This window comes from Gorilla gorilla, chromosome X (genome assembly GCF_029281585.2).
Source record: "Gorilla gorilla gorilla isolate KB3781 chromosome X, NHGRI_mGorGor1-v2.1_pri, whole genome shotgun sequence".
NCBI classification, from domain to species: Eukaryota; Metazoa; Chordata; class Mammalia; order Primates; family Hominidae; genus Gorilla; species Gorilla gorilla.
The window spans coordinates 141,832,936-141,847,190 of record NC_073247.2 but is presented as its reverse complement, the minus strand read 5'-3'; the positions used below and the strand labels follow the sequence as shown (position 1 = coordinate 141,847,190).

General features: G+C 54.9%; 1 protein-coding gene across 3 annotated transcripts in view; it reads left to right on the top strand.

Moving 5' to 3' along the window:
* Positions 1 to 7,987: 7,987 nt before the first annotated feature.
* The window catches only part of ELF4 (E74 like ETS transcription factor 4), a 46,893-nt gene continuing 40,625 nt past the window's right edge, over positions 7,988 to 14,255 (top strand). Inside the window, exon 1 of one of the 3 annotated variants that reach the window (XM_055376628.2) lies at positions 7,988 to 8,311. The gene's annotated coding sequence lies outside the window, so the exon portion shown is untranslated. Of the gene's footprint in view, positions 8,312 to 8,370; positions 8,607 to 14,255 lie in introns of those variants that run through there. The other 2 variants (XM_055376629.2, XM_063702963.1) reach the window with 2 other exon arrangements.

The following is a 14,255-nucleotide window of genomic DNA, read 5'->3' as shown; positions in this document are numbered from 1 at the left end:
AGGCTCACATACCATACTGCTTTGCAGACAGACATGTGCACACGCCCTCCACGAACACACATGCATGCACGAGGGGACCCGACATCCAAGACTTGAGCCCACACACACACGCATATGCACACACATGCACACCCCGAACACAGTTATGCCCTCACTCACATCTGTGACACCCACACAGACACGCACATAGGCAGGCAAGGCCCAGAGAGCCATGTTGCACACAGACCCGCATGCACACTCATACACCCTCACACACACAAACCAGCAGCAGCCGCCGAGTTGGATGGCTTCCTCAAAAGAGGGCTGGAAAGCTTGTTTGCTGCCAGCAAAGGGGCCTAGACATTCCGTGAAGTGACTCATACTGCACCTTTATATACATTGTTATATTTTTCTGCATTCAACAACAACAACCCTCAACCCTGATGTGGGGGCAGGGTGGGGAAACTGAAGAGTGGCTGCATTTCCACTGGGCCTCTGCTATGCCTCTGTCTAGCAAATGTTTCAGGCCTGTCCTCACTTCCCAGTGGATTGTGGCAATCCCAAAGAGCAGAATTGTCTACCTCCTGGTACAAACCTCAGCCCAGGCCTGCCCCTTGGGAGGATGCAGAGTGGATGAAATTGGGGGCTAATGAGTTCCCCTCATAGACAATCCCCCATCCTACCTCATCACTAGTCCTGGATACCTGGGGCCAGGCCCCATGGTCTCCTGTGGTGTCCCAGTCTGAGCCCCTCCTGATCTCTCCTCTCCAAGTGCCCTCCCCAACTCTCCTGAATCTGGCCTTACTGCCACCTGCTTGCACACTTCCGGGCAGTGGCATTCACTTTATATAATACGTAGAGCCCCGTGCAGTGTGACTGGAGGCCCCTCCCTTCCCCTGGGTCTCTTCTCCATCTGAGGAAGAGATGTCAGCTTGATGGCTACTTGTGTCCCCATCCCCCAGCACACTCAAGGGCCTGCAGAAATTCACTTTGTGCTCACTCCGGCAAAACCTCCCTGTGTTGACAATCTTGGTCCGCCTGCACCGGGCTGTGGGGAGATCAGCTAAGGCCAGGGCCTCCCCAGCTTCACTCTGAGGACATATCAGAGGTCAAAGAGACGACACAGGACAGGTGTTGGGCCAGCAGATATTCATGGCTGAGGGGTTAACTCTGGCACCACTGGACAGAAGCCCCAAACCCCTGGATGCTGCATTGCCTCTGAAAGGAGCCCAGGGCAGGTGCCTGCCTCTTTGCCCTGGTCCCAGGGACTTTTGCAGGCTGAGCTTTGGCTCCAAGGTAGGAGTTGGGGATCAGTGGAGTTAGAGACTCCAGGGGGCTTGCCCTCATCTCATTTGCTGACTCTGCCTAAAGCCACTTCGTCCTCACTTTTTTCTTTTCAAATGAACCACAGGTTTGGGTCTTTCCATCTCCCACACCCTCCAAATTTCCCACCATCCCAGAGGGCCCTCCTGAAGAACACGGAATCTGTTTCCCAAACAACAGGCCCACTCCCCAGCTGTCGGGGGTTGGGGGGTAGTGCCTCCCAGCAGCCACCACGCTCAGGGTGAGCACCTACTCACAGCCAGCAGCGCCTCCTGTGTCGGCATCATCTCCTCCAGGCAGCCAGCCCTCCTGAGCTGCTGTCCAGCTCAAAGACAAGTGAAAGCCGGTGATCTTCTGAAGTTTTGTAGGGGCTTTCATGGTGCTAGGAGGAGACATGTATAACTGTTTTTTGTTTTTTTGTTTTTTTGAGATGGAGTCTTTGCTCTGTCACCCAGGCTGGAGTGCAGTGGCACAATCTCGGCTCACTGCAAGCTCTGCCTCCCAGGTTCACGCCATTCTCCTGCTTCAGCCTCCCGTGTAGCTGGGACTACAGGAGCCCGCCACCACGCCCGGCTAATTTTTTGTATTTTTTAATAGAGACAGGGTTTCACCGTGTTAGCCAGGATGGTCTCGATCTCCTGACCTCGTGATCCGCCCACCTTGGCCTCCCAAAGTGCTGGGATTACAGGCGTGAGCCACAGCACCCGGCCAATGTATAACTGTTTTAATGATTGTAAACTGAGCAGGGTGGGCTGCAGGGACCGAGTGGCTTTCCAAGAGCCCCAGTCAGGCATGTCTCCCAGCCTATGAGGGTGGTGCAGATGAAAGTTGTGATCTGGGAAGTGGCTACCAACTCCATCCTCTCATCTGCATGCCTGTGCTTTAACCTGAGTCCACCTCCATCCCCAGTACAGGCCAAGGCCACAGACCGTCACCTGTGAAGAAAAGCTTTGGTATAACCAGCCCATGTTGCACACAGATCCACATGCCAAGGAGTTAAGTGAGGAGAAGGAGGAATAAACCAGCCACCTTGTCTCCAGAACCTGGGGTGGCCAGGCGCGATGGCTTACGCCTGTAATCCCAGCACTTTGGGAGGCCGAGGCGGGTGGGTCATGAGGTCAGGAATTCGATACCAGCCTGGCCAACACAGTAAAACCCTGTCTCTACTAAAAATACAAAAATTAGCTGAGCATGGTGATGCGCACCTGTAGTTCCAGCTACTTGAGAGGCTGAGGCAGGAGAATTGCTTGAACCCGGGAAGCAGAGGTTGCAGTGAGCCAAGATCCCGCCACTGCACTCGAGCCTGGATGACAGAGTGAGATTCCGTCTCAAAATAATAAAAATAATACAAAAAATTAGCTGGACGTGGTGGCAGGCGTCTGTAATCCCAGCTACTCGGGAGGCTGAGGTAGGAGGGCTGAGGCAGGAGAATCACTTGAGCCTGGGAGGCAGAAGTTGCAGTGAGCCGAGATCGCACCATTGCATTCCAGCCTGGGCAACAAGAGCAAAACTCTGTCTCAAAAAAAAAAAAAAAAGGACCTGGGGTGATTTGCAGGAAAACATGATGGGCTATCAGGCACTGCTTGAAGAAAGGAATTCTGTTTTGCAGCTATTCAACAAGCTTTTTAGAACAAACACTGCTTATGCTGACCAGACACAACCTTGACTTGGAGATCTCCGTGTGCCACTTGGATACCCATGGCCTTGTCATGTAAACCCAACAGATGCAAACCTGGGGTTATTGAATGCAACAGAAGAATGAGTACTGGCTTTATAGGGAGGATTATAGGGGGCTTCTCAGATTTATAGGTGGGAGGCTTCCTTTTACACCATAACCTCTCTCCCAGCTTTTGAATACACTCCTCATTCCAAAAGTCTGATCGATAGGCAACTTTCCTTTTCTTTCTTTCTTTCTTTCTTTCTTTCTTTCTTTCTTTCTTTCTTTCTTTCTTTCTTTTTGCTTTCTCATTCCTTCCTTCCTTCATTCCTCTCTCTCTCTCTCTCTCTCTCTTTCTTTCTTTTTGGCAGTTTCTCTCTGTCACCCAGGCTGGAGTACAGTGGCGTGATATCGGCTCACTGCAACTTCTGCCTCCCAGGTTCAAGTGATTCTCCTGCCTCAGCCTCCAGAGTAGCTGGGATTACAGGCGCCCACGACCACGCCCAGCTAATTTTTGTATTTCTAGTAGAGATGGGGTTTCACCATGTTGGTCAGTCTGGCCTTGAACTCCTGACCTCAGGTGATTCACCTGCCTCGGCTTCCCAAAGTGCTGGGATTACAGGCGTGAGCCACTGTGCCTGGCCAATAGGCAACTTTTCTAGTATGTGTCTATGGTGGTATGTTCGGGCTCTGGCCACAGAAACTGTGGCGTTGTGGTGTATTGCTCTGCCCACAAGTTTGAATAGAATTTGCTGAGGACAAGGAGTTAAGTGAGCAGAGGGAGGGAGAAATCAGCCACCTCATCTCCAAAGAACCTGGGGTGATTCGCAGGAAAACATGGGCTATCAGGCATTGCTTGAAAAAAAGAGATAAAGGCCAGGCATGGCGGCTCATGTTTGTAATCCCGACACTTTGGGAGGCCGAGGTGAGAGAATTGCTTGAGCCCAGGAGTTCAAGACCAGCCTGGAAAACACGGCAAAACCCTGTCTCTACAAAAAACACAAAAATTAGCCAGGCATGGTGGTGTGCATCTGTAGTCCCAGCTACCCCAGAGGCCAAAGAGAGGGAGGATCGCTTGAGCCCAGCAGTTGCAGGCTGCAGCGAGCTATGATTGTACCACTGCACTCCAGCCTGGGCAATACAGCAAGACCTTGCCTCTGGAAAAAAAGAAAAAGGAGACAAAGAGGGGCTCTGAAAGCTGTTAAAGTGGAAGGGCAAGTTGAGTGTGCAAGTAGGGAGGTGGAACTACATGGGCTGTGGGCAACACAGAGGCCCCTCCCGCTCCTTGCAGGACTCAAGTTTTGAGACCCGAGACCACCCAGTCAGGGTTGGAGACTGGGGGAAGCAGGGCTGGAAGGAGAAAGGCTCGGAGTGCTCCGCTCATGGTGCAAGCTGGGCATCCATGGGCAACTCGAGAAGGGGAATTCCTGCCAAGTCAGGGAATGAGCCATTCGTAGAAACAGTGTGGCTGTCGTCAGGAGAGTGGTGATCTCAGCCTGGCTGGCCCCACCTGGCTTGGGCTCACCCAGCAGGTAGGTGGAAGAGTGGCGAGCCGTGTGGGGAAGGAGAAGGGCAGCCAGGAAGGTCATTCAGGTGGCCCACGGCTCCCCAAGGCGAGGTCAGCCTTTTTCATCAAGGGGGGTGGGGCTTGCTTTGGCTGCAACGCGCAGATCATGGGGCTGTGGTTAGTTCTGAGAGGCTGGGGAAGGTGGGAACTTATGGGATTCCCACAAGCCGTGGGCTGCAGGGCGCTGGCAGGCATTAGGGCCAGTCACCATGAGCTGGTTGGCAGTGCTGACCTCTCTTCCTGCCCTTCCCAAAAGGAAAACCTCTCCTTGCATGCTGCCTTGAGGCTTCAGCCTTGGTTCAAACTACATTCACTTACGGGAGGGATCCACCATTAGTCCTGAGCAACTTCAGCCCTGGCCCTGTCATACTTTCTCCTGAGAGCTGGGTTGAGAAAGGGAAATGAAGATGAACATGACACCTAAGAGAGCTAACATTTATTGAAGACTTACTGGGCACCAGACACTGCCATAGACATTTGTTATCTCATTCAGTCCTTGCCACAGCCTTGGGAGGTAGGTTCATATTGTCTCCAATTTAAAAATAAGAAAAGTGAGGCTGGGGGCAGGGAAGTGCAGATGGTTAATGGGTACAAAAATATAGTTAGAATGAGTAAGATCTAGTACCTGATAACACTACAGGGTGCCTGCAGTCAACAATAATTTATTGCACATTTAAAAATAACTAGGGCCAGGCGCGGTGGCTCACACCTGTAATCCCAGCACTTTGGGAAGCCAAGGCAGGCACATCACCTGAGGTCAGGAGTTCGAGACCAGCCTGACCAACATGGAGAAACCCCATCTCTACTAAAAATACAAAAATTAGCCGGGTGTGGTGGCGTATGCCTGTAATCCCAGTTACTCGGGAGGCTGAGGCAGGAGAATCGCTTGAACCCAGGAGGCAGAGGTTGCGGTGAGCCGAGATCACACCATTGCACTCCAGCCTGGGCAAGAAGAGTGAAATTCCGTCTCAAAAAAAAAAAAAATCTAAACTAAAAGAGTATAACTGGATTGTATATAACACAAAGAGGCCGGGCGCAGTGGCTCACGCCTGTAATCCCAGCACTTCAGGAGGCCGAGGCAGGCGGATGACGAGGTCAGGAGATCGAGACCATCCTGACTAACACAGTGAACCCCTGCCTCTACTAAAAAATACAAAAAATTAGCCGGGCATGGTGGCGGGTTCCTGTAGTCCCAGCTACTCAGGAGGCTGAGGCAGGAGAATGGCATGAACCCGGGAGGCGGAGCTTGCAGTGAGCCGAGATCGCGCCACTGCACTCCAGTCTGGGAGAAAGAGCGAGACTCCATCTCAAAAAAAAAAAAAAAAAGAAAAAAGAAAAAGAAAACACACAAAGAAAGGAGAAATGCTTGAGGTGACAGATACCCCATTTACCCTGATGTGATTATTACACATTGCATGCCTGTATCAAAACATCTCATGTAACCCATAAATACACACACCTACAATGTACCCATAAAAATAAAAAACAAAAATAAAAAAGTTAATTTATTTCATTTATTTACTTTTTTGAGATGGAGTCTCACTGTGTCATCCAGGCTGGAGTGCAGTGGTGCGATCTTGGCTCACTGCAACCTCTGCCTCCCAGGTTCAAGTGACTCTCCTGCCTCAGCCTCCCGAGTAGCTGGAACTACAGGCACGCACCACCACACCAGCTAATTTTTGTATTTTTAGTAGAGATGGGGTTTCACCATGTTGGCCAGGCTGGTCTTGAACTCCTGACCTCAAGTGATCCACCCCCCTCGGCATCCCAAAGTGCTGGGATTACAGGCATGAGTCACCACACCCAGCCTAGTTTTTGTTTTTGTTTTGTTTTAAAGAAGAAAAGTGAGGCTCAGAGAGTTTAAGTGACTTGCCCGAAGTCACACAGCTGGTAAATAGTGAGCTGGAATAGGAACCCAGGTCTGTCTGAGGTTACAGACCACTGAGCTCTTAGCAAAATGGGAAAGTGTGTGTGTGTGTGTGCATGCGTGTGCAGACGTGTCTGTCCATTCGTGAGTTTCAAAGTCAAGGTAAAGAGGGCTTAGGGACATCTGGAACCTACCCCAAATTTGAGAGGGGACCCTCGTGGATGAGAGGCCAGCAGAGAACTGTGTGTCTCCAGGATCTGGAATCCCCTGGGAAAAGCATGCCCGCTTGTAAAAGACAAAGTGCTTGTTTGGGGGACTTGATTCTGAGTATCCAGGAGGTCTCAGGGGCCGGCGCCCCAGTCCAGCCACAGGATCTTTCCTTGGGAACTTGTAATCTGCAGCTGCCTTTGTGGCCATCATCCACCACCACTCCTGTCCCCCAGTCCTGCGCCTGAGATGATCCTTTCCCAAGGCAGGAGAAGCAGGCCGATGCTGGAGGCTGAGCAGGTCCTTCAACCTCAAGCCCTTTAGAAGGCCCCATCCCCTGGGGCCCCTTCAGTCTTGATGCTTTCTGCCAAGGCTTAGGCCTTGCTGCCCCCACCCCCAAAAAGGCCACGTGGAACTATACAGAGTAACAATTCCCAGCGCACTCTCTCCAGAGCCTCCTATCAGCAGACCCACGTAGGCGGCGGTATTGATGTTGAGGCAGGTCAGAGAGGGCAAAGGGGAGATAGAAGGGGAGCGTGCCTGAGTGGCTTTCAAGTGGGCGCGTGGAGCAGAGCAGCCTGGCTTTGGACAGGGGAAGAAAGGTAGGCATGGGCTTTCTTCCAGCACCCGAACTCTGGCTCTCTTTGCACTTGCTGGGCCAGCCCCTCTCCCCCTAGCCCTTCCCCTGACTCATATCTTGCCAGCGTCCCCCACCCCAACTTCCCGCAGGAGTCCTAGACTCGACTTCCCTAAGAAGTCGCCGAAACTCTCCAGTCACCCCAGGTGTTCCGCCCAGGATTCTGCGGAGTCGGGCATATGGTTCCAAAATTGTATCCTCTGGGCATCTCGCGGCCTCATCCGCCGCACGGCCCGCCCTCCCGCTGGGGCCCGCACACCCCAGGAGCTCAATAATGTGGAGCGCAGGGCTTGGCCCAAAGGCGTCAAGCAAGTCTCCACTTGCACGGGCCGAGGGGGCTGGACGAAACCTTCCCGAGTCCGCGGGGAAGGGATTTCTCTGCGGGGCGTTGTGTGGGGGCTTCGCACCGGGAAAGGCGCGGAACGAGCAGAGAGCTCGGAGTCTCGCTGGCTAGAAGCAGAGTGGGGGGCGCCCGCCCGGGCCGCGGCGCACGACGCGGGCTCTGCGGGCGCCCTGCCTCGTGGTCCCCCGGGCGCAAGCGAGCCGCGAGGGGAAGGAGAGGCCGCGCGGGCCCCTGGCACGGCTCCCCATGCCGTGCTGGCGACCGCGGCGGGCGGGCCCGGGCGGAGGGGCGCTGTTTCCACCGAGATGCCTCGTCCCTCCCTCGTTCCCTCCCCCACCCCGCCCGCCCGCGGTCCCTCCCGTCGGTCCCTCCCTCCGGCTCTTCCCTCCCTCCCGCCCTGCCTCGCCTCCTTCGCGCCCGCCCCAGCCGCCGCCTGCGGGGACGTGTGTGTTTCTAGTGCAATTTCCCCTTTCGCTCGCTCGTTTCGGTGCAGGTCTGCGCCGGTTCGCGCCCCCTCCCCTGGCGCCCCTGCCGCCCCGTGTCTTGGCCCGGCCCTCCCCGGCGTCCGCCCCGCTCCCCGCGCCCTCCACCCCGCCCCCCGCCCCGTTTTATCAGGGGCGCCGCCGTCTCACCTGGTATTTGCATCTCTCTCTCCAACTTGCCATTGGCGGCGCGAAGTGTGGGAGAGCCCTGCGCCTCGCCCGCCCGGACCAGCCTGCCCCGGCGCCGAGGTGAGTCACGGGCGCGGGGTGGCGGGGGCAGGCAGGCGGGGAGGAAGGGCGGGCGGGGAGGAGGGCGGGGGACGGCGGCCCCGGCGGCCGCGGGGACGGACCGGGCGCCGCGCTCAACTTCCACTTCTCCTTTCGCCGGCGCCGAGTTCCCGGCGCCGCTCGCCCAGCCCGGCTTCCGAGGGGAGAGGACGGGCTGGCGGGGCTGGGGACCCGCGTCTCGGCCCCCGGAGCGGGGACCACGGAGACAGACCCCGGCGCGGCGACCGAGCTGGGCCCGTGAGCCACTCGGCCTCAGGTACGTCGATGGCGCCGGTTCTTCGAGCCTTCGGGGACCTGGAAAAGTTTGCTTGAGGGTGGAATCGAGAGCGCCGGGGCCCCGGCGTGGGGCTGGGGGCCCAGGGAAGGGCGGGAGAGTCGCGGCGTGTCGCGAGCCGCCCTGGCGTCGCCCCTCCGCGCGTGTGCTGGAGAACCCGGGCTCCCGATCCCGGGATGGAAGTGGAATGGATTCCCCGAGTCGGGGAGTCGGGGTAGGGGCCCCTGTTTTCCCTCGCCCCTGGCAGCCTGGGTTCCGTGACAGGGCGGATCATGACAGCGGGCCCCCAGAAGCTGGGCGCCCGAGGGCAGAGGAGGTGGGGCGGACTGCGGCGGAGCTGTTCGATGGATCCGACTGCCCCCGGGGCTTCTGGGGCCAGGGCTTTAGGGTCACACGCACACACGCGCACGCAGACCTATGATTTGGAGAACTGGATCGCCAAAATAGAGACCTCTTGGCAGGGTCCGGAGTTTCCGTGTGAGCCAGCCGCCAGCCTTCCCGCTCCCGCGTTCCCGCTCTCCCCGACTCTCCCGCCTCCGGGTTCCCTCCTGGCCGCCGCCTAGGGGATTCAGCAGCCGCACCGTGCGGGGTCCCCTCACGCCAGCGCCTTGCTTTGGAGGCTTGAGGGACTGCTGAGGCGGTGACCGCTTTATGAATTCCTGGCTCCTCCACCGCACCCTAACCCTGACTCCCTTTTCTCAACCACCGTATGCCTGCACATCACCTTCCTGACCAGAGTCACCTCCTGACCCCTTGGCGCCTCGGCTCAGCGAGGTCCTCCTGGGCCGCCCCCGCCCCGCACCATACCCCAGCTGAGGGATTTGATGGCCATTTGATTCCTGCTCCTCATCCCTCGGCCTGTGATAGAGGCCTGTCTGGTCCTGCAGCCTCTTCTGGTTAATGTTTGACAGTTCATTGTGGCTAATTATTTTAATTAGCTCTTAAAGTGGGAAGGAACAGTTAACCTTGGACTTCTCGATTTTGGCCTGGTGGGGCCTCAAATGGGAGGAGTGCTGGGGAGGTGGGGAGGTAGGAGCGGAAGTGAGGTCACCACCCCAGGGCCTGAACCACCACTGCTCAGCCCCAACAGCTGGTGGGCACGCCCATTGGGGACTCACCCCCTGCCAGCTGACCCCTGGCCCGAGTGCCAGGTTGGAGGTGGGTGAAGGGAACAGTTCTAGCTCTTCCCTTTGGGGAGACTTTGGCACTGAAAATGCCCGGGGAACACATATGCCCAGCAAGAATGCCAGTCCTTCCTTGCAGTTAGTTACACTGGGTTTTCCTGGTTATAAAGTGCTTTCTCAACCATTAATTCAGATTCAGTGCATCCAGTACAGGAGCAGCGTAGGGGGAGCTCTCTGGAGTTCAGTGAAGATTATCAGGGAGGACTTCCTATCCCAGCCAGCCGGTGTGAGGAAGAGGCTACCTTGCATCTGGTTGTTTCTGGGGCTGGATTCAGAGCCTGGGATCTCTTGTTGGGGGCAAGGGTGGGGGGGACCATGAAGCAGGCTCCATGCTACCACCCTCACCCAGCCTCTTGCTGTGAGCCGAAGGAGTGGCTTGTTTGCAACTATGTCTGGCATTCCTCCCTGTGCTGCACTGTTTGCTCGGTGGTTGCTCAGGAACTGGCGCCCACCCCTGGACAACCTAGGGGCCCAAAATCCACTCTCCCTCACCTAGTGCTAAGTGGTGACACAGTGGCTTCTGTCTTCTCTGGCATATATTGGGATCTAAAATAGAGGGTGCTGTGGTCTGTCTCTAGGGGCCTGATTGATAGCATGTCCAAAATGCCCCTCATCCTGCAAAAATCAGGCCCTGTGTCGCATAGACCCAGCTAGACACAGGCTGAGGAGTTTGCTTTCCTGGGGAAACCTCTGCTCTTCTGCTCTTAAGCTTGGCCTTCTTCCTTTCCACATCCCCTACCCCCGCAATGTAATTTTACATCCAGTTTTTGTTTTTGCGTTTAGAGTGTTTTTTTTTTTTTTGGTTTTTGTTTTTTAATTCAGGGTCTCACTTTGTCACCCAGGCTGGAGTGCAGTGGCACAGTCACAGCTCACTGTAATCTTGAACTCCTTACCCCCAGTTCTTTTTTTTTTTTTTTTTTTGAGATGGAGTTTCACTCTTGTTGCCCAGGCTGGAGTGCAATGGCACGATCTTGGCTCGCTGCAACCTCCGCCTCCCGGGTTCAAGTGATTCTCCTGCCTCAGCCTCCCGAGTAGCTGGGATTACAGGCATGTACCACCACGCCCGGCTAATTTTGTATTTTTGGTAGAGACGGGGTTTCTCCATGTTGGTCAGGCTGGTCTCGAACTCCTGACCTCAGGTGATCCACCCGCCTCCTCCGCCTCCCAAAGTGCTGGATTATAGGCGTGAGCCACTGTGCCCAGCTACCTCCAGTTCTTAAAGCCTGGCTGTCTAGGTTGAAATCCCAGCGTTGTTATTTACTAGCTCTGTGATCCCAGTCAATTGTATGCCCCAGTTTCCTTATCTGTCACATGAGACCACTTTATAACACTTTGGTGAGGATCAAATACATGAATGAATACATATAAGATGCTTATTAGAACAGCACATGGCACACAGTAAGTGCTAGCTGCCCTTACGATATTGCCTAATGCAGCGCCTAAAACTCAGATTCAATTCAGCAAACACTTGCTCAGAGCCGGTCCTAGTACCAGACCCCAACGAAGTGGCAGTGAGGAAAACATGGATGTGAGGAAGACACCACCTGCCTTCTGGGATTGTGTGTACCTTTTCGTGTGGGCTGGAGTCAGAGCAGGGGTACAGGAAGGGGTCAGGGAGAGGGGATATGTCATCTATATAAATAATTGTAATTGGAAGCCAGGATCAAATTCCTGAGCCAGTGTGGGGGATCAAGCACCCTAGACTTGGAGGCTTCTCTTTGCCTGAAGACCCTGGCCAGATTCTGGTCTAGATGCACCCCCCACCCTCCCCACCCACAGAGTCTTGCCCTAGGATTTGGGTGAATGAGAGGGAAAGGGACACTGGTTTTCTTTTCTTTTCTTTTTTTTTTTTTTTTTTTTTGAGATGGAGTCTCGCTCTGTCGCCCAGGCTGGAGTGCAGTGGCCCAATCTCGGTTCACTGCAACCTCTGCCTCCCAGGCCCAAGCAATTCTCCCTGCCTTAGCCTTCTGAATAGCTAGGATTACAGGTGCCCACAAGCTTCCCCAGCTAATTTTTGTATATTTTAGTAGAGACGGGGTTTCACCATGTTGGCCAGGCTGGTCTTGAACTATTGACCTCAGGTGATCCGCCCGCCTTGGCCTCCCAAAGTGCCGTGATTACAGGCGTGAGCCATTGCTCCTGGCTGGGACACTGGTTTCTGCATGAGCTACAGGTGGCAATCTTGCAGGATGTCATTTGTTGGGTTCCAGGGCAGGATGGCATTTCTTAGGGACACCCCCCAAACATCCCTATAGCCCCCTGCAGTGGAAGGGCTCGTGTCTGCCATGCCCCCTGTCTCCCCAGGATCTCCCACCGAGCTGGGAAAGGCCCTGGGCAGCCTTCTGTCCTCAGGGTAGGGCCTGACCCCAACCCAGGCTTGGCATCTCTCCTGGATTTCTAAGCTGCAAAGAGGTTTCTGGCTTCTCTTCCAATTTATTCTTCTTGTGGTTCTCAGACTGAAAACTACTTCTGCAGGGGAGAAAGGAAACCCCTGCAAGGCACCCAGAATCCCATAGGCGCTTTCCTAGGGGTCAGGGGCTTTTCTCATCAACACCAACCTGCCTGCAAATCTCTGGCCGCTGAGCCTCGTGTGTCCTGTAATAGCAGCCACACTGCTAATGCCCTGTAGCTCGGGCCCCAGTGCTGGTTGCCAAGAAACTGCTGGTCGGGGTGCTTATGAGGGTTCTGACCTCATAGGGGCTGCTGAGTTTCAATTCAACAGACATTTATTAATACCTACTGTGTGCGCAACCGATGCTAGGCGCCGTGGGGGAGATGAGAGAAGGAGGCGCTGGGGAAGAGATGACTAAGACACTGAAACAATCAGAGGCGAGGACAAGCAGCCGGGCCAGTGGCTGGTCAGGTGCTAATTGTGCTTGTTGGAGCAGAGGCCAGCATGGCCGGGACTGGAGGTCAGCAGCAGCTGGAGGAGGGAGGGAAGGCTTTGTGAGGGATGTGGGCCTAGGCTAGACCTTGAAGGGGGGTGAGGGGGAAGCAAGGGGGAGATTTGGCTCAGCAGAAAAGGAAGAAAAGACGCCTTTCTCTCTATTCCCTGGCTACGAACTGACCTTCGAAGCCTGGATGATTGTTTGGCAAATGCATGTCACATAAAAGACCAGGTCAGCGAGTGTGGGTGGCTCAGTGCAAACCCCTGTCTCCACTCCGGGAGATATAAACTGGCTGGCCAGCCTGCCACCCAAGCTGAGGGGATTTCATTTTGAAACCCCTCCCTTACCAGACACACACACACACACACACACACACACACACATACACACACACACACACACAGGCCTCTGGGGAGTGGGAGAGATAGCAGGGGAGACGTAGGGCACTTAAATGACAGGAAAACTGACATGCCACACGTGCTCATGGCAGTCTCAGGCTGGCTGGATCCCACCTTTTCCCCAGGGTTCTGGGATTTCTCTGGAAGCCCAGAGCTTCAGGTGGAGGAAAGAGATTTTCATAATTGTTCCCCACTCTACCATCTGGGAAATGAAGAATGTAGAGTTTCATGTGTTTCTGCCCAGACCGCTAAGGACTAGCCATATATTGCTTCCACTGATTCTGTGTCTCCCAAGGCTGGACATGGAGGAAGCTTGGCCCTTGTTGGGTTTAATTGGATAAAAAACTCCTGGACATCCCCCTGCCACATACACACACTCATCATTTTCCCTCTCTCACTGCCCTGCCTCCTCCCCAGCACATTTCAACACCAAAGGGACATACCAGAGGGCCCTGACTTCTTGGTTGGGAAATCATGCCCTAAGGTGAGTTTCTCGGCAAAGAGACCCCAGCCTGCTTCCAGGGTGAGGAGGAGGGTCAGGGAGCAGGGAAGGGTGTTTCATGCAGGAAGGTCTGCAAGGGAAAGTGCCAGAACATTTCTCAGAGAGGCTAACAAGAAGCAAGCTAAGCAGCTTGTAGAGGCTGAGCAAGCTTTCCCTTGAGTTGCCACCTTCTCTTCTTTTTTTAATTTGAGACAGAGTCTTGCTCTGTTGCCCAGGCTGGAGTGCAGTGGTGTGATCTCGGCTCACTGCAACCTCCATCTCCCAGGTTCAAGCAATTCTCCTGCCTCAGCCTCCTAAGTAGCTGGGATTACAAGCACCTACCACCATGCCCAGCTAATTTTTTTTTTTTTGTATTTTTTAGTAAAGACGGGGTTTCACCATGTTGGCCAGCCTGGTCTCGAACCCCTGACCTCAGGTGATCCGCCTGTCTTGGCCTCCCAAAGTGCTGGGATTACAGTCATGAGCCACCGCACCCAGCCGAGTTGCCACCTTCTTGATGGGTCATTTTCTTGGCCCAGTGTGGGCACTTCCTGCCTCTCAGAACACCTGACTCTCCTGAAGCTTCCTTTCCTCTTCCAGTGTGACCCAATATCCTTCCCAATACACGTTATTGTCTAGAGGAGGAAGAGCACAGGCTCTCTACATTTATATGCCAAACT